The sequence below is a fragment of the Tenebrio molitor genome, chromosome 9, assembly GCF_963966145.1.
Source record: "Tenebrio molitor chromosome 9, icTenMoli1.1, whole genome shotgun sequence".
In the NCBI taxonomy this organism is placed as follows: Eukaryota; Metazoa; Arthropoda; class Insecta; order Coleoptera; family Tenebrionidae; genus Tenebrio; species Tenebrio molitor.
The window spans coordinates 18,357,073-18,381,684 of record NC_091054.1 but is presented as its reverse complement, the minus strand read 5'-3'; the positions used below and the strand labels follow the sequence as shown (position 1 = coordinate 18,381,684).

General features: G+C 32.9%; 3 long non-coding RNA genes across 3 annotated transcripts in view; 1 reads left to right on the top strand and 2 right to left on the bottom strand.

The window, feature by feature from the left end:
* The first annotated feature begins 8,585 nt into the window (after positions 1-8,585).
* LOC138137838 (uncharacterized) lies at positions 8,586-9,714 on the top strand. The gene is made up of 2 exons (XR_011161889.1): positions 8,586-8,741; positions 8,901-9,714. It is a non-coding gene; the product is annotated as an uncharacterized lncRNA (long non-coding RNA).
* Positions 9,715-9,861: 147 nt separating this feature from the next.
* On the bottom strand, positions 9,862-10,550 carry LOC138137841 (uncharacterized). Its single transcript, XR_011161892.1, has 2 exons — positions 10,092-10,550; positions 9,862-10,035 (listed from the first exon to the last, which is right to left on the bottom strand). It is a non-coding gene; the product is annotated as an uncharacterized lncRNA (long non-coding RNA).
* Positions 10,551-12,309: 1,759 nt separating this feature from the next.
* Positions 12,310-24,612, bottom strand: part of LOC138139168 (uncharacterized) — a 45,934-nt gene continuing 33,631 nt past the window's right edge. Inside the window, exon 2 of the long non-coding RNA XR_011162218.1 lies at positions 12,310-12,657. This is a non-coding gene — a long non-coding RNA (uncharacterized lncRNA). The remainder of the gene's footprint in view (positions 12,658-24,612) is intronic.

Sequence of the window (24,612 nt, the reverse complement as noted above, 5' to 3'; positions counted from 1 at the left end):
TCGTTGCGCAAAACACCATCAATTCCTGCAGTCGATAAGTGAAATTCCTCCGCAATAATATGTGGTAATAAAGAGTTATTTGACAGGGTCGGCGAGCATCTATTACAAATTGTAATTGTGCCACCAGTTCCAGCGTAACGATTTTTTTTTGGTCGCTTTTTATTATTTTCAAGCGGACGGAATAATTTACAACGGTGTGCAGCAGGGCATCAAACAGAGCCAGCCGTACATCCTCCCCTTTCTTCTAATTAAATTGACCTGATGGAATCAATAAAGTTCGGAATGGTGTGGTCAGTTTAATTAATGAAGGTTTAAGTTTGCACTTGATCTCCAGTCAACTGAGGTCTGATTCTACACGGGGCCATTAAAAATCGGTCGACCGATCGCGCACAAAAGTGCAGTTGCATCGGACGGATGACAGTTCCATTGATGTCGTGCGAACTCGACACTGGGGAAAATTAAAGTGATGTCGACGTGGCAGGACAGAGGGATTTTTCTTTTATAACTAATTACTTTTTATTACTTGTTTTTTAACGAAACAGTCTTCATAATCGTAAAGTTTTGCGCTGAAATTTCGGAATTATTCGTGGTTTTCAGATAAAACGGGAGATTGGCTAATAATCGTAAAAGTGCACACGGCATGGTGATGGAATATGAAAAATGCATTAAAGAAACTTCAAAAAGAAGGTTAAAAATTCACAGGACCAGATTAGGTCGTAGGATTGGAATGGAGTGGATCTTGCAGGAAAATTACATCAGTGGGAAATTGTAGAATCAAACGTGTGAGGTTTAGCACCATTTGATTGGTTTCGATCAGAATAAAGAAAGTTCACTTGACAACCTTTTCTTCAATTTCCTGTTCTTACGCAACACATAATTAATTCATAATACTTATAGTTATAAATAGATGTTTAAAGAGTGGTTAGGTAGAGAGAGACAGATATAATAATCAAGGTTCAATGAAATGGTTTTATTGCATCAAAAAAAACGTAAATATACAAGATGCAATTTATTTAAAATAATTACATTGTAGAATTAAAAATGTAAAAAGGGTGTTTTTGTATCTTGCAAGATTATAAATATACAGTGTCTCCCAGAATGAACCAGCATAATTTTAACCACGAGCTACTGGCTTCATGTAGAACTCGGAAAAAATATTTATACAATTCTATGTCAAAAAATAAAATGACATTTAATTTTTGAGGTACAATTTTTTTTAATTGCTTTTAGTCTTCTACGTTGTCCCACAACCTTTTATAAAATATGATATACAAGGGTGTATTTTCAAAATGTGCCGAAATTTTACCTACGAGGTCGTGGGACAACCTAGAAGACTCAAAGCAATAAAAAAAAATTGTACCTCAAAAATGAAATGTCATTTTATTTTTTGACAGAATTTTTTAAATATTTTTTCCGAGTTCTACATGAAGCCAGTAGCTCGTGGTTAAAATTATGCTGGTTCATTCTGGGACATCTGTATAGAGATTTTTAGATTTTGTATTTTTTATTTTATTGCTGACTTTAAAATAGCATTTTTTTTTAAATTAATCAGTTTGATCAGTTTGATCAGTTTTAAAGTATTCTTCAAAATAGTGGTAATAATAAAAATTGGCAGTGGCCTTGTTTCGAAAAACCAGAACTAGGATGTGAATGAAAAGTTTCAAGGAAAAATATTGAATAACGAGGGATCTGTGTCTAGTATGTCTTGGCGTGCCGACTCACCAGTTTGATAAAGCAGTCGTAAGTAACCAATCTGGATCTAAGTTAAGCTATTGTCCTTCGAATTCTCCCAAATAAAATCATAATTATCCTATTGATGCATATACAAAGTGATCAACAAGAAATCAAATCAACACTGCTACTAAGTACATCTTTTTTTATCGAAACGTCCTTCTTAGCTTAATCGTACACATATGTATACTTGCTATACACAGTAATTTTATTGGTCGCCTACCTCCGGAAAAATCTATTATTAATTAATTAATTAATTATTAACAATTAATGATTTATCTTCATTAGTAATAGTAATTAACGTTATAAATCCGGGAACTTATAGTTTACAGTACGAGTGAGACGTTTAAGGACGAGGCGACGAAGGAGACGAGTCTTGAAACTCGAAACGAGTACTGTAGAAAGAGTTCACGGACAAATGTTGTTATGTATTTTATTTCATCCTGCCTCAAATTTCGTTTGAAAGAAACATTGAAATTAATTTCAAAATAATTCAACAAATGCTCCCCATCTAGTCACATTTTTGGAACATGATTAGCAACGGCTGTTTGGCAATTGTTTATTTTGTTGATTTCCTTGAAATAATTTGGTGCGTCAAAATGACTTCTAAAGCAAATATTCAAGAAATTGTAAGAAAATCTGCACAAGCCTGTGCTGAATTAATACCTAACAAGTCTGATGAAAGATATCAAAAACAATTCAGCCATTTTTGTAAATGGAAATCAGAAAATAATGTGAAGAAAATGACGGAAGAGGTTATGCTGGCTAGCCTATTTTTTAGATTTGGTTTAAATGGTTGTATTATTTTATTTGTGAACTAACGTTTTTAGTCTGAGAAAGTAAGTGCCTGTTCTTTGTGGCCGAAATGGTTAAATTGTTAATTTGTATTTAGATGTAGTTTTGAATAAAACATTTCTTAAACCTGGATAATTGTTATTGCGATTGTTACTTTTGTGTTTCCAATAGCAACACTTAAGCGGCGTCCGGCCGTTTTTTGCGTTTTCCCGGATTCAAACTGATGACGTAAAGTATTGAAATTTGACACAGGATGAAATAAAACTCATTTTATCACTTATTTTGGGCTAATTGTTGCTTACAATTACAGGAAACATTTACACTTCACCGAAAAATTTGCTTACCGGTGGCGTTGCATTTGGCAATAGAACTGCTAAATTACCCATTCTTACGAATGTAAAATGTTGCGAATTAATAAATCCACTTTGCTTTGTTGTAAACATCTATAAAAAGTGATTCAAGATCTGACAAGCTGATCAAGTCCTCGAGGCATTAGCATGTAATTATCTTGACAAACACCTCACTTGTAAGGAATTCTATCCATTAAAATTTTACAAATATCAATAAACTTGGGATGAACCAATTGGTTTCTGTTTTAAAATTAATTTTGTTTTGACCTCTACAGTACACCAAAAATATTTTTTGCTTCAACGAAATTTTATCAAGGTTAGACTAGGGCAGAAATGCGTTCAGCCTGTGATATTGGCTGTTGAGCCGAGTGTACATTCCAAATGTGTAATCTGGTAATGGTATATTTCAGTTTTCCAGAAATAATTTTCAGTTTTCAGTAAAAGTGTCTTTAAGTACTGTTACAGCTTCGTGTTGTTTTAAACATCCTTGAGAAATTATGTATCCTGGTCTTTAGTAACAACTAATTTATTGCTGATTAACAATTTGTACTAAATTAACTTCAAAGTGTAGAAAATTTAACTAAAATCGCTCTCTTGTACAAATTCTTGATAATCATTGCCTTGACTCGTCAAAAATTCGTTATCGCTCATTCCAATTATCTAACTTCCCTGTGTAGAACATTCCAGGTAGGCCTCAGCGCTTCGCGATTACAATATTTTACATTTTTTATTTGTTCACTTATCAGTTGCTTGTTGTCATTTCCACTTGGATTAATTACAACTGCATAATTATGTTAATGAAACCTTTCACTTCCGCTACAATGAATATCGTGGCCTTGAAATCTATTGCAAAAATTGGTTTTATCAGTTCATAAGTGGATAGGAACTGGATTTGTATTTTAAATTATTTTTTATACTTCGACACTCACATACGTAAAGCAAAATGAATTGGAAGTAAATGCTTTCCAAAATACGTAGTTTTCATATTTTTTTCTAACAATGCTGCATAATAACAATAAAAAAAACTGTTAATGTGAAAATTGTTGTTAGCTTTTTGTGACACATACTTGCAAGAAACAATCTCGTTTAACTTGATTTTAATGAAAACGGCGGATTTGTTACACAAAAAATTTAGCAATTCTGAAAAACACTTCACACGGTAAACATCTATCATAACAATATCAGAACAAGGTCATCTTCTGCATTTTAACTAACAACGTGAATTCAAAGGCTCGACATAATTGTCAACACACTTTGTTCGACAAGAGTGTCCTTAGTTTTATTTAAAAAAATTTACAAATTTAGACCGGTCGTGCTAAGGTGCATAACTGCAAATATGAATAAATTATTTTTAACTAGCGTACATTTATTCTCAACTAGGAATGTTGCAGTACTCCATATTTTTACCCTAATTTAAGCGCACGACCGCAATAAAATATTTCATTGCACATGTAAGGCCTTCCATTCATGTTTACAAGTTCTATGGAATGCATAAGTTACTTTAATGAGAGTCATGCAGCACGCATTTGATTTACGATTTTAAATTAATTTTTATAGCGAAATATAAATCTTGATTATGTGAATTTTACCTTTTTGCACAGCTTTTAAACGCTATGCAGCAACTGATTATTTGTTTCTAATTTGTTGCCATACAGGCAAAACCGCACAATGAAAAGCTAACACTGAAAAATAATATTTACGAGATTTTTTTTAAACCACGTTTGTGTTGTGGGGTTGTGGTACTAACAAAAAAAATTGAAATTGTTTTTAAAGCAATAAAATAAACAAAGCTAGATCAAAATTTCCATGTCCTTATGACATGATTTGTAAAAACACAGCCACTAGTTGAAAAAGTTTTGTTAAAAAATGTTTAATAGTTTCCTCTTGTGGCTTCAGGTGTAGTAATTTTTTTTTACATAATAATAATTATTATTTGTACCATGCCATATCATTTTCAGGATGTCATACTCAGTTAATAAATAATTATTGCTCATCATTTATTTGTAGAATTGTGGTATTTCCACTCATCAAAAAGTGCATTATTTTCTTTACACAACATTCAAATTGGCCTGTTTGTTAATTCCAACGAGCTAATCCCGTTCAAAGCTCTTGATCATGGCACAACACCACAACCCTTTCCGATAAAACCCATTCCCTTCTGTGCCTGACCCTATAAAACATGCAAGAACAAACTTATTCGAATTTGAATGGGAGACTAAACAAATCCATTGAAAATAAAATGAGTAAATTCTAATTACTCGGACAAAGTGGTGGGTTTCAGGAAAAATAAAGACAAATTAAAAAACAACGCAAAAATTATTTATTTGCCAAAAAATCTAAAATAGCCCAGAGGCAAACATCAATTCTCCTTTGTAGTGCTATTGGAAATATTTAAATTAATTGTAGATAAGAATAATTGTAATTGATGCACTCGTTGTTTACGGGAAGCTAAGGTCACGTCGTGAACAGATTGTTTATTTAAGTTCAATAAGAGATAAAAATATTTTGTTGTCCAAGAAATTTACCAAAATCGAGAAAACATTACTATGACATACATAATGTCATTTTATTTGCCAACATAAATTTTAAACATACGACGAAACTGTTAAACAACAAACTGTCCTTAGTTTTATTAGGAAAAATTGCGAAATCTAGACCTGCTGTGCTAAGGTGAATAATAGCAAATAAAAAACAGGTTTTAGTGTTCTGATATTTTATCATGCAAATTAATATAAAAATGTCTGTCTTTTGGAATCTGTTGTAAAACAATATAGTACGAGATGAATGTTTTTTTGGATGATTTGTTATTTAGTTTCACTACACCTAAAACTCAAAACAGAAAGGCGATGATAAATTTAGAGAAATTTAAGAATTATAAGAAAACTTTTTATCTCATTTCTTTAAAATGTCATTTTGTTGGAATAGTTGGATGAATTAAAAAAATCGCTTAAAGATTTTTTGCTTGAAGAACCAAAAAGTAGGAAATAAATACCTATATTCCGCAACAAGTTGACAAAAATGATGTTTTGATGTTATAATGCTGCTCGCTGTGTTCGTACTTAATAGTACGTCTTGCAAATACTATTTTTTTTGGCATTGTATATGAAAATGTGACATATTTCATTTGTAGATAAAGGTTCATAAATAAATAAACTGACAATAAGATATTTGCCAAACGTGTTCTGTCAGAGAATTTGATTATTTCAATTTGGAGAAAATGAAAGCTCAAGAAAACTAAGCGGAAAGCACAATTTTTCTTGGACAAGATATTTTAAACACAGCTAGGTATTTCCAATTTAAGTAATTGTATTCGAAATATTTATAACAGAAAAAAATAAATAATTTCCATGTCAAAAATGTTTCTCATGCAAACTTTGTTGCCATGCAGTAATAGTTGCATGCTGTAAAGTACCACTTTACTAAATGATTTATAATTTAGCAATATGATCAATTACTGCATAAAATGCGAAAAACGAATTTGTATAAAATTTTTAAAAATCCAATGGTTTGTTGTTTTTTTTTTAATTCACTAAATCAATAGTTGCTAACGATCATTTACCAGGTACAGAGTGTAAAAACTTCAAGGATGGCACTGCAAATGTATTTTAGGAGAACTGTTTATCTAAGGTTTTCCAAAGCCGCTGTTGGTAAATTTTCAATTAAGACATAGCGTGTAAATTTTCAAAAGAAAGTTTCAAAACCTTGGGAGTTTTTCTGTATCTCCAAGAATCTGAATCTGTTATAAATGAATCTGGATCTCACTTTTTCTAAAGATTTGTGCCAAAAAAACCTCCAGTATTTCTAATTCTTAGTGTAAAAAGAAAATGGAATGATTTGTTCAGATACAGTGTGAAATGTTCTTCGGGAAGAGAATTATTTGTGAATATTTAAGTTGAAATTCAACCACCTGTTGCTATAAATCCATCTAGATCTAGGAGTTGTCCCAAGATACGATGGTTTTTAAGATCATTGCTCCAAATATAGGATGTAAAAAGGTAAAAAGCATCTAGCGAACTGACCAGCGTCCGTGAAGTTATTAATCTCCGCCGAGGAGCATCCGTGAAGTTATTATCTCCGCTGATGAGCGGCTGTGAAGTAAACTAGCTAAATCATTTGAAATTCCTACCTCAAATTGTAACAAATTCGTGTCGGAATGTGAGATATTGAAAGCTGAAGTAAATAAATAAGGTTTAATCAAGAAACTTGTACATTATTGCAAAGCGTACTTACAAAATCTATCCAAATTAAAACGGGTTGACAGACGGATTTTGTTCACAGCGTTGTTTATACTAGTCATAGTCATAGTAACGCTTTGCAAAATGAGCTATATTAATTTATCACTCCACCCAATCTCCTACCTGGTTTCTTGACGTTTCTTAAATAATTTGTTGTGAAGGTTTGAAGAAAAAATAGTATATATTATTCGGAGCAAAAATGGTTTTATGTGCTTTGACTGGTTTGTCAAACTACCAGCCATAGCACATAAAACTCCATTTTTGCTCCTCATAACATAATATACTATTATATGTCTATGGACATTTTAAGTTTTATAAACAATTCTGATAATAATTATTTGGACATGTGTATAAACCGTTAATTTTTGAGAAAGGGGAAGTTTACACGCAAAAGCGTAACGTATTTTGTAATACCTACCACGCGTAAAAATGATTTGTACACAAATAGCATACTCGTACATAATTTTTGCAACATCATTGTTCCTGAATAATAATAAAAATAATACGAAAAAAATAATTAATCAATTTTGAAAATATGAATCAGGCAGAATTAATTTAGGTAATGAGCTAAAAGTGAAAAGCTGTCACTATGTTCAAAAGTGTGCACATTTTTAGAGTTTTCCTTTACAGTCATTTTCATAAAATGAGTGAATACGGTGGTGTAACAGATAGTGAAGCACTGCCAGATATTTTCCCAGAAATTCATTTTGTATTTTTTTATTAAACTAAGCAAAATGTAAAAAAGTTTCCCAAATTGCAAAATGAAGTACATTTTGTTAATAATTTTCAGAGCACAATATTAATTAAAAAATAATTGCGTATACAGGGTGTATTCAAAATGGCTTAGTTGCGATGTTGCAATAGGTCCAAAATTTATTAACAAATTATTATTTTAAAAATGAAATTACAGATAAACCAATAATCAAAATGTTAAAATTAGTGCTGGAATATTTATTTTACTTGCTGCATAATGTATTATTGATACTATTTAAATGTGTTTCTCCTTTACAATCGAAATATTATGCACCATTTTTAATACACCCTGTATAATGGTTCTAAAATATGTTTTTTCAATTTCGTGCTTCTTAAGTATCGAAGCTTCCCATTAGATTTCCGTGTTTATTTCTTTTTTTTTAAAGCAAAATGCAGTCAAGATCTCCACAAAACAACTTTTAAACATTTCGCAATCCATACCCACCTATTACTTCGCATCACGTATTATCTATTTTCATGCGACCTTTTTTACCTTATCTCAACACCCAGCCGATTGAAACCGCTCTCAACAACAAATCCAATTTGTTATTGTTTACCCGACAAACACCTTTCGCACACGAATTCCTCACGACCCGCCACTGCCCCAACACTTTTTATATATGGCGAGTCCCAAAAATAGCCATCCAGACATAGCCAACTCTAAATTTAGTACTCCCTACTCATCGCAGCAATAATAATAATAATAACCAGACACGCGTGCCGCGCGAACCATTTAATCTGCAAACGCTCAAGAATGAAAAGGTATTTGAACCACTTCCTCCTGCAATGTGAAGCAGTTACCGTTCAACAATCGCGCAAGAATAAGAAAGTACTTTAATTGGCTTAAGTAGAGCACTCTGAACAATCGTACGCAGAGGTGAGTGCCTTTATTTTTGATTATTTCCAACTTATAAATTCATGTATTCTGCGATTATTCCGTCCTTGGTGGCGCCACTTTAGCAATTCTCATTAAACGTTTGGCACTCATTAGTCACCTCATTAACTTGGCAACTTAACAGTTCTGATTTTCTTCCAGAAGATGATTACTGGACTGACGGATGTCTGCAAGAAGACGATGACTGACTTGTCCTGCTTCTTGTGCTCGTTCGGTTTGAACGTTTGCTTCGGACTCGTGATATTCTTCTCCATCTGTGTACACCTTCTGGACAGTATTAGTTACGACAATGGCAAGAGGTACCGGTACACGATATTTTAACAACAGTGTTACCTTTAATTCGGTCTACGTCACAGTGTAGATTTTATTGGAAAAGTCAAGGCTTGTGTGTTCAACCAAATAACTGTCGATTTGTTACACTTGATAATGAGTAGGTATTTATTTATGTAAATTATTTTACACTAAACAGTCACGTCCACTTGGAATCAGTCGAATTGTAATTCACCGTTGCATTGTGTTCTTGCTCTATTAATCGCAAACTTTGGTTAAGTTATTATTGTTGTGTTGTGAAATACACCTGTGTTAAGTCAATACAGGAAATTTGTAGATTATTCGATAAAGTTGGGACATTCGAATTTCAAACTTGAAGTTTCAGCCAGACTGAACTTGAACCAATTGTTTAGTAATGTGTTAATTGTTAATTGGGGATGTGAGATCATTAAACAATTGCACGCTCATTTGCTTAATTAATTTAAATTTTATTTTCACTGCCACGTTTTCATTTCATTTAGACTAGAGGAAAACTGTATTTTGTATTTGTATCTCGCGCAAATACATAAGTGTAAATATTTTTTTCCGCTTTAATGTAAGTGTGTTAGTGTAATAATTGTCAATGTTTTATGTAATTTATTTATTCGATCTGGTGACAACAATAAAACACGAAAAACAGACATAACTTTAATTCGACGAATAAAATAAAAACCTTGGAGGATCTGGTTTGAAGGATGATTTGACAAAAAATGGTAAGTATATGTTCAGATATGGAAAGTTTATTTTTATTGCAGTTTTACCATTTAAATTTAAACAATCAGTAGAGAACAACTTATGTTTAAAAAATATGTTGCAAAGGATTTTATTACTGGAATGTAGTACAAGCGATACATTTAAAGTAATGGCAGATGCGAGGTTTTAAAAAGAAACAATAGTTTTCTGGACGAGGCGCAGCCGAGTTCTTAAACCGGCGGAGACAAAAGGCACTTTTAGGCGACCGCACGAACTACAAAGCAAAAGACATCATTAGAAAAATTACAAATTTACATATTTTGTATCCACCATTTTCAAATAGATAAATTTGTTAATGCATATTAACATTTTTTTTAATAGTATTTATTATCAGCTTGCCAACACAACTACAAATTTACTATTTGCAATACAATTATAGTCTTTGCCAAAAGCAAATAACCACCAACACTGCATCCTACCCAGAAAATCAACCGGCAACGTTGTGTACTTAGATTTGATTGGTCTAGCATCCTAGTAATATCAACATTCCCATTATACACTTAGTGTAATTTTGTTTTCACCAACTTAATTCAACAGGTGGTGGTTATTTGGCTTTGGCACGACCTATACCACAGACAATTAAACTATAGTAAGACACTTCAATCCCATATAATAATGTTGGAATAGCTTCGACGGTGCTGCTCCGCACGCATTTGGCAAAAACACTCCGTCGTATTTATTCGTAAAATTTCGATTATTACCGTTGTATTTAAAACAGTCAAAAAATATTTGTCATGTGACACTTTTCTGAAAAAAATAAAAATGTACTTATTAAAGATATAAGACTTTCTGTGAATAAAAAGGTAGGAATTAGTGCCATTTATTAAATGAAAGTAATTACAATAGCCAACGTTTTCAGTATTGAGAAATTGTCAATAAGAAAACAATAAAGAAAGGAAAAAAATAACATTTTCTACTTTTGGGGCAATTTGTGAATCTGCTACGTAATTTATATAGGTAAAAACTTAAGTGATGAAACTTCTTAATAAAGTTATACTTTCAGTTTCAATTCAAGACAAAAAGAAACCAAACAATAGTGTGTGCCCCCGGTACCTATTCTTTTAAGGAGCATGACAAGTTGAAATTGAAATACACAGTGGGCCGGTACAAATTTTGTTCGTTGATATCTTCCTGAGTTATTAAGTTTTTTAAATGATTAATATACCAGTGAAAAACCCAATATTTATAGAAAAGATGAAGTCCTCTTGCTGTGCAGAGATAGTCCTAACTCAAAAGTTGTGCGTCATAACATGAAGACATGCAAAAATTCTGGTTTTGAAGATTACCTATCTCAATTATGAGTTTCCAGATATGGTTCGTCTTTGTCCGTCCCCAATTGCAGAAGCTACATATTTGTCTCGGAGGTAGCTGATTCCAGCATTCCGTTAATCGTTCAGGAGCCTTCAGCTCAAGGTATATGATTGTTTGTGCCGCTCGGTGCGATGTTGCTCCATCTATCACTAGTGAAGACGATTGCAAATGGTAGCTAATAAAAATGGGGAGCATATTGAACCACATCTGTAAAACTTATAATTGAGAGAATTTTTGCATGTCTTCATGTTGTAACGCACAATTTTTGAGTTCTGGACAACAACAATCTTTTCTATAAATATTGAGGTTTTCACTGGTATATTACTCATTAAAAACAGATAATAACTCAGGAAAATATGAGCGTACAAAATTGGTAACGTTTTTATCGACCTACTATGTATATATGTATAACAGAAGAGTTGTGTGTTGTGTTGCCAAAATTTACGATCTAAGTGTATTTTTGAATAAAAGAAGTATTGGAAAGAAATTACGTATCGCCTTAGAACGAAAAATTAATTTTCAGGGTTTATATGTAAAAGCCATTTTCTGGAAATTAAAACAAAATTGTTGGATGCATCAATCAATTTGGTCATTTATAAAAAAAAAAACTGCAGGACGTAAGAAGGGAATTTAAAAAAAAATCGTCAAAGACATGTTACTTACGAAGAAAATGGGGATTTTCTGAATATTTAATTTTAGTTTTGGTTCTAGTTTTTAATTTAATTCATTTATTGTTAATTTTTCTTATAATTAATAAAACGTTATGCATTTTAAAGACATTTTACATTTGAAATTAATATTAAATGAGGACAAAATTATTAATTTAAACAACTCCATCAAGCATGCTTTATAAAACTAGTTCGGCCAACTGCTCGCGCCGCGCTGGAATCGTGTTTCCAAAAATTGGGTAGCAATGCGACGTCTTACTATAGTTTAATTGTCTGTGACCTATACTATGGTGACAGGACAATTATCGGTTTTGTCGATTTCGTTGCTTACTTGCTAAACAGACCAACAGATGGCGCCACGGTCAGCGTCTAAAAATGAGTTACTTTTCGTCCGCTTGTGAGTACGTTGTTTTTTTTTTTTTAATGCCATTCCCGTTTTTTGCCATACGGCTTTTACGGTACCTTTTCGGTCGGCGGTTTTTCCTTTTTCCAATTCCATTTTGCCTATCCTCTCCTTCCTTCAGGTGGTGCGACGGGGCTCCGGGGCACTTTCCCCGGCCACCCACGCCCATTCCACCTCACATTCACAGACATACACAACACTTATACACCCATGGGCGCCTTTTCCCGACGGGACTCGAACCCGTGCTGACCTCGCGGTGGTGGCCCAAAGAGTGTTGATTCTTCCTTCCACCACCCTACCGTCAGCCCCTACTAGACATACACACACATCCATGGCCCGGCGGAGTTTCCTTCCTTCGAAGGAATCCTCCCCCTTCGGTGGGATTCGAACCCACTAGCGCCGGGACCGCGACCTCGGAGCACTGTCTCCGACAGCCATGCGGCCACCGAGCTACCTTCCCTTGTGAGTACGTAAAATTACCGTTTTCATTAAGGGTACCTAAAAGATATTTTATTCGGGATAAAATGGTCTTCTTCACAACTTTTTTATTTGTGCCTAAACTTTATTCATATTGGACAACAGATTTAACGATTAAATTTTGTAAGGGCCCCTTTTTATTTTATTTTCCACTTGCTTAGTTAATACGTTTATTTTACACGCTTGTGATTCTGGTGAATCAATTGTTTTAAAAATATTAGTAAAGTGTTTGTTAGTGTTTTTCGATATCTTGGAGGCTAATACGTGTGTAGGAAGTAAAAAAACATGTATACTTTATCAAATTATTTGTTTTACGTAAAGGACGAAATTAGTTGGAAAACAAATACATAAATGAGTACTTCATGACTCCACAGAAAAAATCCATTAGGGGCGAATGTACAAAAGAGATAAACATGTAGGTATTTAATTAATAAAAACGATGTTATTGTTTTTGGTAATGTTTCGTCTGTTTGAAAGGATCTCGTGAGTACAATTTTCCTAATTTTTAAATTAAACATTTTTAAAAATCCTTGTTACATACAAAGTTAATGTCGTACTCATACTAAGCAAAAACCAAAAATCAAAATTCAAGAACAATATAGAGGTTATTTGCTTTAAAAATGTTTAAGTTTAATTGTTTTAAATATCTTTTTGTAATCGGAAATCATTTTTAACATACCATTTAATTTCTTTGGCAATTTTCAATAAAAATTTACAAAAGCAACAGTCTAACTCAGATATGGTGCTAGTTCAAAAAATAATTTTCTGTCAGGTGAGAAAAGAGGCAGCTTTTCCTCAATGATAATCTGGTTTTAATTTATAATTTCTAAAATACTTGCTAAAAATATATAACTAAAGCAGAAATCATCTTTTTAAACGTCTTTAGGAAATTATTTGCATCACTTCGTGGAAAATGTGCATCACGTTTGTTGTTTTTATTTCACATTTCATATTTCATTGCTTTTAAAATTTATTATTTCTTTACCGTAAAATTTATTTTAATTACATTCACTTGAAGAGACGTCGATAGAAAAGCTATGCTATATTTTCTTAGAGATTCGTTTTTACAATTCAAGGTCAATGGCTACAGCGTGACAGAAATAGCTTAGCACTTGGCTGATCGATGCGCAGTAAACAAAAATCCCTCACTCTAGCGGAGCTAACCTGTTGAATGTTTCTCGTAACGTGTGCACTCTGCTGAAAACCGGTGTTTCATTAAACAAGAAAAAAATCAAATTTTCCCAGAACTATAGACTTTGTAGAAATTATAAGTTTAAAAAAAAGAACAAATTGTAATACTTACAATACTTTCACAACGTATTGATTGATTGATTTAATGTTAAACCAATCCTTTGTAGTTCATCAGATTCTGTGTCACACACTGTACCTGACCACGAAATATGTAGCAATTCTTTTCAGACACTAACTTTCATTTCCTCATGAGCGCACCTCAGGTCTGTCACGTTGTCCTCGTGCATACTGTCAGTCGAATGACCTTGAATTTTAAAACAAACCTCCATAAGAAAATACATGAGATGTTGGCTAGAACCGCATAGTTTATCAATTAACTAATTTCTTTCTCACATAGCAAGCAATTTCTTACATTGCTTTAGATTTTGCATTAAACAAACATTTTTCAACAAATTTCGTCTTATCTCAAGGTTCCAGTTTCTGTTATTCATTATATTTTCATTTTACTTTTTGAGGAAATAAAATCACTTGGATTAAGAGAGGATTAACATTTTAAGCAGGTCGAATAATATTTCTCATTCATAAATACAAATTAAAATTAATGAAAAATACGCTACTGCATGACACAAATTTTTGGTAGAAACTTGGACTTTATAAAAGACAAAATTACATAATTAAAATTAGTTTATTCTTCTTGCTATATTTGTATTTCTCATTTCCATAATTATTTATTAGCCTCTTTTCTAATTTTCTTATTTTCAATATTCTTATACTTCTCAGTACTTCGTTTCCTTCTCTCTTTTTGTTTTTTATGTTTCTTTTTTATTTTCCTTCTTTACTCTGTTCATTTCAAACATTCCCTCCCTCACAATTTACATGAGTCCGCTTCTTCACTACAATCTGAATTTTAAAAATATTTCTTTTTATTCTCCATTTTTTGCACTCTTAATCTTGAACAACAGTAAATCCGCTATTACTCTTTATTTATCAATAAAACTCTCTCAAAACGAAATGTTCCTTGAAGCAAGTAGTAAACCCTCGAGCTTGTTCCCAATGAAGACTTAGCAAATGAGTTTAACTTAAAAATAGCATCTCGAGATGCACTAAAATCGAGAAAAATACATCAATTTCCATTATGGTGGATGCCTTTTATGTACTCGTTTCGAACCGAATTGTCCCAGCAACTGAGACATTAAACGAGCGGCTGGGACGCATCTTCTGAGGGTATGAGCAATAAATTGGCTTTACTCTTCTGCTATTTAATCCGAGCGGCAGTAGCGCCTGTGGTGTTAAATTTATGGCAAATCTTTAGTCGATGCTCTTTCCTCGGACATGACGAGTAAATTGCAAATTTCGATTCAAGGTAAAAAAGGATTTTAATTATCCCACTGAATTTCTTTGACGGGACTCCGTCTAAATTAATACTTTAAGTCAAAACACTTGTTTCGATCTTATTAAGAAATTTCCATAACTCGGTCGTGAATCTGAAATGAGTTCGTAAAGGCAAAACTGAATTCAATATTACATTCCCTCCACAATGGGGTACATATTTTACAATATTTATGGAAATGTATTCTTTGCCTTTACATGTAAAGTGTATTAAAATGTCTTACACTATTTAAGTACGGACTCCGGGATAAGTTATTTAAATCGCGGAAAGTTGCTTGAAATATTTACTCTGCTTTACGGTTTCGGGAGACAAGTCTCGGATTCGGGCTTGTAAGCCCGATTTAAATATCGGAAACGTATTTACCTGAAGAGTGGCGTTTTATCGAACACATTTTTGCTTTTAACACGCGCCTACTGTGGCTGCCTGAATTATTTAGAGCAGGACTGGACTAGGAGCGAATGGGGCACTCCAGTGTGTGTCTTAATTATGTGGGATATTACCGGAGCGAGTAAAAACGTGAATTACACTCCGGTGTCGTAAAACGAGATTATCTTTTACTCTCAAGTGTACTGTAGCATTTACGAAGTCGTAAAATACTTATGCCGCTCGGAATTTACATATTTTCGGCCAAGATTATCCGATGATAAGCGAGAGCGTCGGGGGACCGTTCCGAATTAATTAGCTGCGAAAAATTTTAATTAAATCGTGTTCGTCGATAGTTGACAACTTTGGAAATGGAAGTGGTTGTTGTAGTTGGGACGGCAGGAAACAGTAAAATGGCTCAACTACTGGAATATAAATCCGATGATTTTCCTTTTATGGAAGATAAATGATTGGGACAATGGTGCATCTGAAATGGCTTGATTAAATGGAACGCACCGCCAGTCTTAAGGCGAGTCTCCACTAGACCGAATCGTACGCAGCGCACGCACGAAATAGCTTTTGCAGCAATATTCTTGGACTCCTAGACACAACCAGTTCATACACCTAAAATATAATTATCAGGGCAGTTACTATTTGGATAGATGGACTTTGTTCTGACATGAAAACTACTGTAACTTTAAAATGCTAGAAATGAAATGTATGAATGGTATAAATTATTCGGTGTGATATTAAACTGCAGTAAAACTTAAATTACTTAAATTTAGTTTATTAACCAGAATCAACATAAGTTAATTCTATAAAAGAACTCCGCTAGATTCTTGACATTCTTTAACATTGATTGGCACAATCATTGTAAAAATTGTTTGGGATTTTATTGTTGTTCTGTTCCTAATTGAAGACGCCAATTTGTAAGCGTATTTACGTTCACAGTTGATAAGGTACAACACAATACCATACAATATTATTGTACGCATTATTTAAATAATAAACAGTAAAAGTGCTTTCAAACCAAAAATTGTGTAAATTGATAAATTAAATAAGTTCAAATAAAATAATTTAAAAAAATATTAATAAAAGCTCAATATTACGGGGTGATATTTTTAAATTGTACAACTGGAGTAACTTCCGGTTGTTGACGGCTTCACACTGACAGCCGCATCAGTGACAAGTCAAATTTGACATTTCAAATTAAATTAAACATGCTGGTGAATCGTTCGAGAGAAGAGTTAATTTATGTTTAGTTAGAGCAAAATGGGGAGCACTTCGAGAATTTCCTTTAGTTAATTTTTAGATTATTATTCCGAATTCCAACTTTGATTTGTTTTTGCCGTTAATTTTTACTCTCATAACCTGTTATTAATGCTACGTCAGATATCTGTCAAATATACCCACAAAACATATCCAGTTGCAGTGTTGTAAATAGCCGAATAAAAAAATGTTCTTCATTGTATTGCCAACTTAAGGATGAACTGGAGTAACATTGAAAAATGGCGAAATTTGCTTAAAATTGGTACAATAGTCCTTTCATCCATTCTAAAGTAGGTACTGTGCCAAATTTAAAAAAATTTGATCGAGGAAATTTAAAGTTATTACCTTTTAAAGTTTTGGGATATTTTACACGTGTTCTTATGAGAAATCGACCAATGGTCGCATAAAAATTGATAAAAAAACATATTTCAAAAAGGCCAATTTTTCTTAAATTTTTCACACATAAAGTATCGATATCGTAGAATTTTCTAATGAATTTACAAAAAAAGTTGGTCGAGGATTTTCCTTGTAATCGCTAATTATATGTGGAAAAACACGGTTTTTGAGGTTATGTATCTGTTTTAATTTCAATAAAAGTGAACAAAACGCATATAATTGACGTCGGTATACAACATTACACTCATATCGCACGTTTTACTACAGTTACGTTAAGAACTTTAACAGAAATCAATGAAAATTGAAATTCAGTGTGGTTCTGTTTACTTTCACGTACAGTCTTAGTCAAAAGATTGTAAAACCACATGTAAATAATTATCTAAATATCAAGAAAATAAACACAAAATTTACTTGCAACTCATTACAATTCGTTTCCAAAAATTAAAAACTATTTTTTCAAATATTAATTTCTTGTAATAATCGTTTCATAGCATTATAAGAATTCCGCAACTTTTTGCTGAGATTGTTACTCCAGTTCACCCTTAAACGGTCCTTCTTGATCAGCCGGTACTTACCATTCAGACAAAATAATATTTCCGAAAAAATTCCCTGGTTATCAACAAAAAAAAAGATGAGAGGCGATTGTGAAAAGTAGTACATAAAATGTTAGGTAGGTATAATCTTGTCAAAAATAAATTACTCCCTATGATTTAGGCATATTCGTTACTTGTTTGCCATAAATTTGGTTAGGTTGGAGGCTATGTGGTTTCTGGTGACAAACAGAAGATATCGTAATCGTAAGGCAGCGAATTCCTTGTAACAGTTGCATATGGCTCTATTTCTCGCTAAGTGATGGATGTTTTTTCGTTTCACAATCAATTTTGGTTTCTGGCGGCATATTTACTTAATCTCTCAATTCATAGTAACCAACCTTAAACATTCAAAATTACTTTTGAAAATTCTAGTTACACACAACATGAAAAACGTTATTTCCCTAAAAGTTCGAATTCTAGGGAGTAATTTATTTTTGACACGAGAGTAGATACTTATTTCTGGACCAGGGCATTTAGCATACGCAAAAATCTTTGAAAACCCACCAAACAAGAACATGAAACAACCGAAAAGGACCCAAAATCCTTCATAAATCCCTAATTTTTTAGACACCCCAAAGGCACCCCAATATCTATAGACCACCAAAAACTGGGCACACGAAAAAATCGTAAAAAATCACCCAAAATCAAACAAAATTACCTTGAGACCACTCAAAGAACCTTACAAAATCCATTGTTTTTAGACACCCCAAAATGGTTTTTTACTTCTGCACCATAATGTTTGGCATACGGAAAAATCGTCGAAAAACCACCAAAAAAGGATATGAAACAACCGAAGAAGACGTAAAATCCGTCAAAAATCACTAATTTTTATGCACCCCGAAAGTACCGAAATATCTACAGATGTCTCTAAATTCGCAAATTCCGAATTCAGAGCGTGGTAAGGAAGGACTCAGTGGAGCTCGAAAAATTCGCTCTCCCTGAAGAAGATATAAGATTATAAGCACTTTAATTTTGTTCAATACTTAGCAGCCTTCATATCCACAGTGACAAAATACTATTCTAGCTACGTTGCCGTTCCATTTTTAAGAAAAATTTCAAAAATTTAAAATTTTTTACTCCAAAGTAAAGCTATTCTTCAAAAAATTGTTTTACGTTATTATTTTCCACAATCATCTACACCATAAATAACAATAAATACTGAACTTTTCAGTCTGTATTTGAAGAAAACGCATTTCAAAGAGTGCACCTTCAGACCAATGTATCTTTGAGTGTGAAATGTGAAATAAAGTGAAGTTCTTCACGACACATCTGTTGTAGCTCATCATTACATCATTACTCTAAAGTTCAAATGAGAAACTTTCACGCAACAGAGTAAGTATCTCATGTTAGTTGAAATCAATATTTTAAAGTTTAGAACTGCTGTTATAAGTCCTACTAAATATAGTAAGGGCATCATATTTTTGTAAACATTAGCAGGCCGGACAATTGAATGTTATTTTGTATTCAGATTTTATTCATTCATCTTTATTTGAACCGTTTTTACGTTGTCTTAGTAGAGTAGCCAATCTTTCTTCGAGCCTTTTATTTGATGTAGATAATAATGCTTCAGAATGTTACAATTCAATAGTGAATAAATTTATTGGGGACAAAAGAATCAAATTTTCTCTAAAAGGTTCAAACGAAGGTAGATGTTACAGCGCTATTGTTAATTACAGTACAAAAGGCTTATTTATTTTAAAAACAACTGAAAAATTAAATAACAATGTAATGGAATAGCATACACAAAAAATTTTAGAATAACATTTCAAAGCAGTGAGAATGAGAAAAAATAATGGTGCGAAGAGAAAAAATAGAACGAAAGGTCTTTGCAATTAACTGCTAGTAATTTTGGAAAGATTTGCAGAATGAGGCTTCACCTGATACCGATAATACCGCAAAATGCCTTTTGAAAGCGTCATAGGTACTCCTCAAATAAGTTACCTAAATCTTTAGCACATAATATAGAAAATGAAGCAATGCACTAATTTAAAAATTGAAAAATGTAGCTTATTTGTTGACTCAGAAAAAAGATTTTTAGCAGCTTCGCCAGATGGGTTAATTGGAGCAACATCAGTTGTAGAGGTGAAATGTATAGAAACTAAAAAAATTGATTATTGTACTTTAGATAGGTAAAGAGCCAACGCATCAATTAGGGTACCTCTGAGCTAATGTGGAAATCACTTGTGAAGGTATTATTTCATCATAATTATGTACTTTTCGCAAAAAAAAAGGCTTCTACTGCGTGCTGTGAGTTATACAGCAGCCGGCCAACGAGCCTGCTCTAAAGTAAAATAAAGTAAAAAATACGTTATCCCCCAGTAATAAATTAACTGCCCGTCATTATTGTTGGTTTACCTACAATGGACCGTCGGCTTGTAAAATATAATCCTACTTGTCATAAATCAATCCTCTTTGGGCAGGTAGTTCAGAAATATAGTGGGCTGCCTAATAACCGAATTGTGTCCGTTTTGTTGAAACTTTTGTTTATTTTTTTCTTCCAGTTTAATTTATTTTTCCAAAAACTAAGACAGTCGCCCCATGGGTTATATTCTTCTGAATCCAATGCACTTTTTAGATTGCCTTAAAATGAAAAATTGAGCAAAAATAACGGAAGCGATATACAGGTGATTCACGAATAGTGTCTGATTTATTTAGAACATAGTAGTTTATTTAATGAGTTCGTGCGAAAATTGGGCCTTTTTTGGCACGAGTGGGCCATTTTAAAACGCGAGTGAAACGAGCCCCACGAGTGCCAAAAAGGCCCAATTTACACACGAACGAGTTGAATAGGTTTTTTTGTTCGACGAGCCCCTTAAAGGCTCCAAATCGCTTAAAATCTTTAAAATTAGCTTGACGTTTCGTTTTGACAAGTTGTGACATTTATCAAAATCCGTTCACACAGGAGAAAGTTCTCAAATTCTGACAGTGTCGAATAAAAAATTTTCATTTTTAATAATTCTTAAAAGAACAAAAATGAGAAATGTGTCGAATTAGTATAAACATTATTTAAATTAAATGTGTGAAGTGTGTGTAAAGTGAAGTTCTTCACGACAAATTTGGCGTATCTTATTGTTACAACAAATTGAGAAATTTTCACGCAAAAGAATATGTCATGTTAATTGAAATGACTTTGCAGTTTACAATGCTAATAAAGAAAGAATTAACTGTTTTCCCTGTGTTACAATTTAATTGACGAACAGTATTTTGGAACTCTTGACTGCATTTCCATCACCAGTAGATATGAAAATAAAAATTATAATCAATTCTTATAGTCAATTCTAGAATTTGAAGCCACATTTTGCTGTTTTTAATCGATTTGCTTTGACAAGAAAAATATAAAATAAAATCAAAAACAGACAACTTTAAAAAAAAATTTGTTACACAGTCTAGGACTGGTTTACAAATCTATGAGGGGCATGGTGACCAACTCAATAGACCGGGACCAATGGCTTAACGTGACTTCCGAATCACGAGACAGAATATAGCCTTTTTTTTATTATTTTAAATTTCGCCCTGGGTCGGAATCGAACCCGCGACCCTTGCGTCCCTGAGCCGAAACGGACTCCCTTAGGCTATATTCTAAATTTGTGATAACTAAGAAACATTGTTATCTTTAAATGGAAAAAAATAAAAACCATCAAAATTGTAAAAAAATCGTTATAACCAATAAATTCAAAGTTCATATGAGCTTTCCAAGAGACCATTATTTTGTTCTAATATAAATATGTAATTTAAGTCGGTAATGACGGACGTTTGACATCAGAGAATAAAAGAACAGAATGAGAAATGTCGAATAAAAAGTAAAATAAAATGAAGCTTCTCACAACATATTTGACTAGCTCATCATTACGGTTACACAGCAGAGTATCACGTTAATTGAAATCACTTTGCAGAGTGGCAGTGGCAAATGAAGAAACATTTTTCGAAAAAATCTGGTCCCAAAGTTATCCTAGTGTCGCACTCTTGGTCACTGAATTCCACCACCATGTCGATATTCTAAACAAAATATACTTCAAAATACTTACCTTGACAAACAACGAAAACGCCTCACAATGAAAACAAAACAAAAACAAATATGTAAGTACCTACCTACTTCAATAAAAAAAAAAATGTAATATCTATTTAGTTGTTAAAGGTAGCTTTCCGAACTGTGTGTCATGTCACCATGTAAACAACCTCATAACGGCCGGAGTCCGTTAAGGGTGTTCGTTATGAGCGAGAGCGGCCGTTATGAATGACTAAATAACTATAGCAACGTAGATCTAAATTTTATTTTTCAACTTTTTTACAATTGGTACAATAATTAATGTTTTCCGTTGACCGCTTGTTAATTTCAATATTAATGAATTATTTTGCCTAAAATATAGTCATTAATACAATATTTTTCATTAACCAACGATTTTTGCGATTTTGACGTTTTGATGATATTTTGATGTATAAACAACCTCGAACATGCATTGTTTGCACTTATCAACACTGCAGCAGGTAGTGCAGCAGGGTTTTCTATATTTTATAACTCCATAACTGCACAATTACGAATTCACTTTTTCAAAAGCCGACCTTTTTGGTTATAATTCGCATGTCATATTTTTCAAAGGTAACTGGGTTTTCTTATCAACCGTGATTTTTACGTGAAATTGAATGTGAATGGAGTCGACGTCTTCTGACACTCTTTGTTGAAAAGTGAATAGAATGTGTTGAAAAATTTAAGAATGGCCTACCCTGAGGACAAAAAAAGGATGAAGGTATTTTATAAGGTCTCATCTTTATCGAAAAAGATGAAATTGGTTTTGATTTGGCTTTAAACAAACTTTGTCACAAAAAAAAAGTTTGCGGTCAACGAAAAACAGTTTCGATTATTAATCGCCTTTATTAACAAACTAGTTTATTAAAAAAAAATGCACTATCCCACCTCCACCCGGCGGCACGGCACTTTTGCCGGAGTACATACACTACTACGGATAATACTATCAAGTAATAGTGCAGTGCTTATCAACATAATTACCGGCGTCTCGCTTCCACATTTTGACTTTTTTGTGTTTTATGTTCTGTGTCAATGTTAAGGAATTTCCTCACGATGTGACATGAGTATAATAATATAGCTTTTTGAATTTCAACCACCAATGTGTTCTCTAAGTCCAAAATTTTTAAAAAGAGATTGCGGTACTATTCCTGTTGCTGAAATTATAAATGGTAAAATCGAATTTTTTTCTAAACACCAAAGATTTCTCATTGCAACGGAGAGTTCTAAATATTTATTAATTTTTGTATTATATGTCTGTGTTATATTGTGTGAATTTGGAACAGCTATATCTAAAAGATATGCTTGCTTTTGTTGTTTATTTAAAATAATGTCTGGTCTGTTATGCTGAATGTGAATGTCAGTTGAAACTGTGCGATCAAAATATAATTTGTAATTGTCATTTTCTAAACAACTTTCTGGTTTATAAATGTAATGTGGTTGTGTATCCTTTAATAAATTGAATTTAACTGCTAAATTCATGTGTATAATTTTTGCGAATATATCATGACGTTTTTTATATTCGCTTTGAGCCAAAACGGTGCAAGAAGAAATGATGTGTTCAATGGTTTCCCCTTCAGTTCCGCAAATCCTACATTTATCAATGATCGATTGTAAAATAACTATTAATGTTATGGGACACACCTTGAATTAATCGAAATCCGTATGCCACTAGCAGATGTAGACGAGATCGAAGATGATGCTTCAGAATTTTAACTCCAACACAAGCGCGATTTTGCAGGGAATAACGATGACCTCACTTCCGGACATGGGAATATCTTTTATTTTCAACGGAAAGTTAAGTGTTGAACAAATCTGACAAACAGCAGCAAATGTAGACAAGATCGAAGATGATGCTTCACAACTTTAAGACTAACACAAGCGCGATTTTCCAGGCAATAACGATACCTCACTTCCGGACATCGGGCATATCTTGATTGCGATTTTTTATTGATTTCATTCATTTATTTTCAACGGAAAGTTAAGCGTTGAACAAATCTGACAAACAATATTAAAACAATTTTTTTTCACAAACAACGGTTGACATGACGACGTCATCCGCACACTTATTATATTAATCATTTGGTTTTTTCGATCGCGTTGAAAAAAATGTATTTCAAAAAGATAATTGTGAACGAATCGTAGAGATATTACAAAAACTATTGTACAATACACGTCCGTTAGGGCCTTTACTGCCTCGCCAGTATTATTCCACTCGTTTCACAAAATCTCTGGCTCGGCAGTAAAGGCTATCCTAACGGACTTCTACTGTAATAGTATTTTCTTTATACCATACTGTTATTAGGATTTATCAGTACTCAATGCTTGATTGATATGATACCTATAACAGTCTAGGCCGTTATTCAAAATTATAGGCCGTTATTCAAAATTATCAGACCGAGGCCGTTATTTTTGCTGCCGTTGCTACGGTTACGGCACAAATGACAACTAAATTTAATTTTTGAAGTAAAGAGAAATGTCAGTCTTACAAATAAATTATCGTTAAATGTTAAGTATTATTGGTATAAAGAAAACTATAAAACAACATACGGCCGATATGGATATAACAGACTCGGTTGATTATAAAATCTCGGCTCCGCCTCGATTTTACAATACCTCAACCTTCTCTGTTATATAACCCATATCGGCCTAATACCGTTATATACATACTATTTACAGTAGAAGTCCGTTAGGATAGCCTTTACTGCC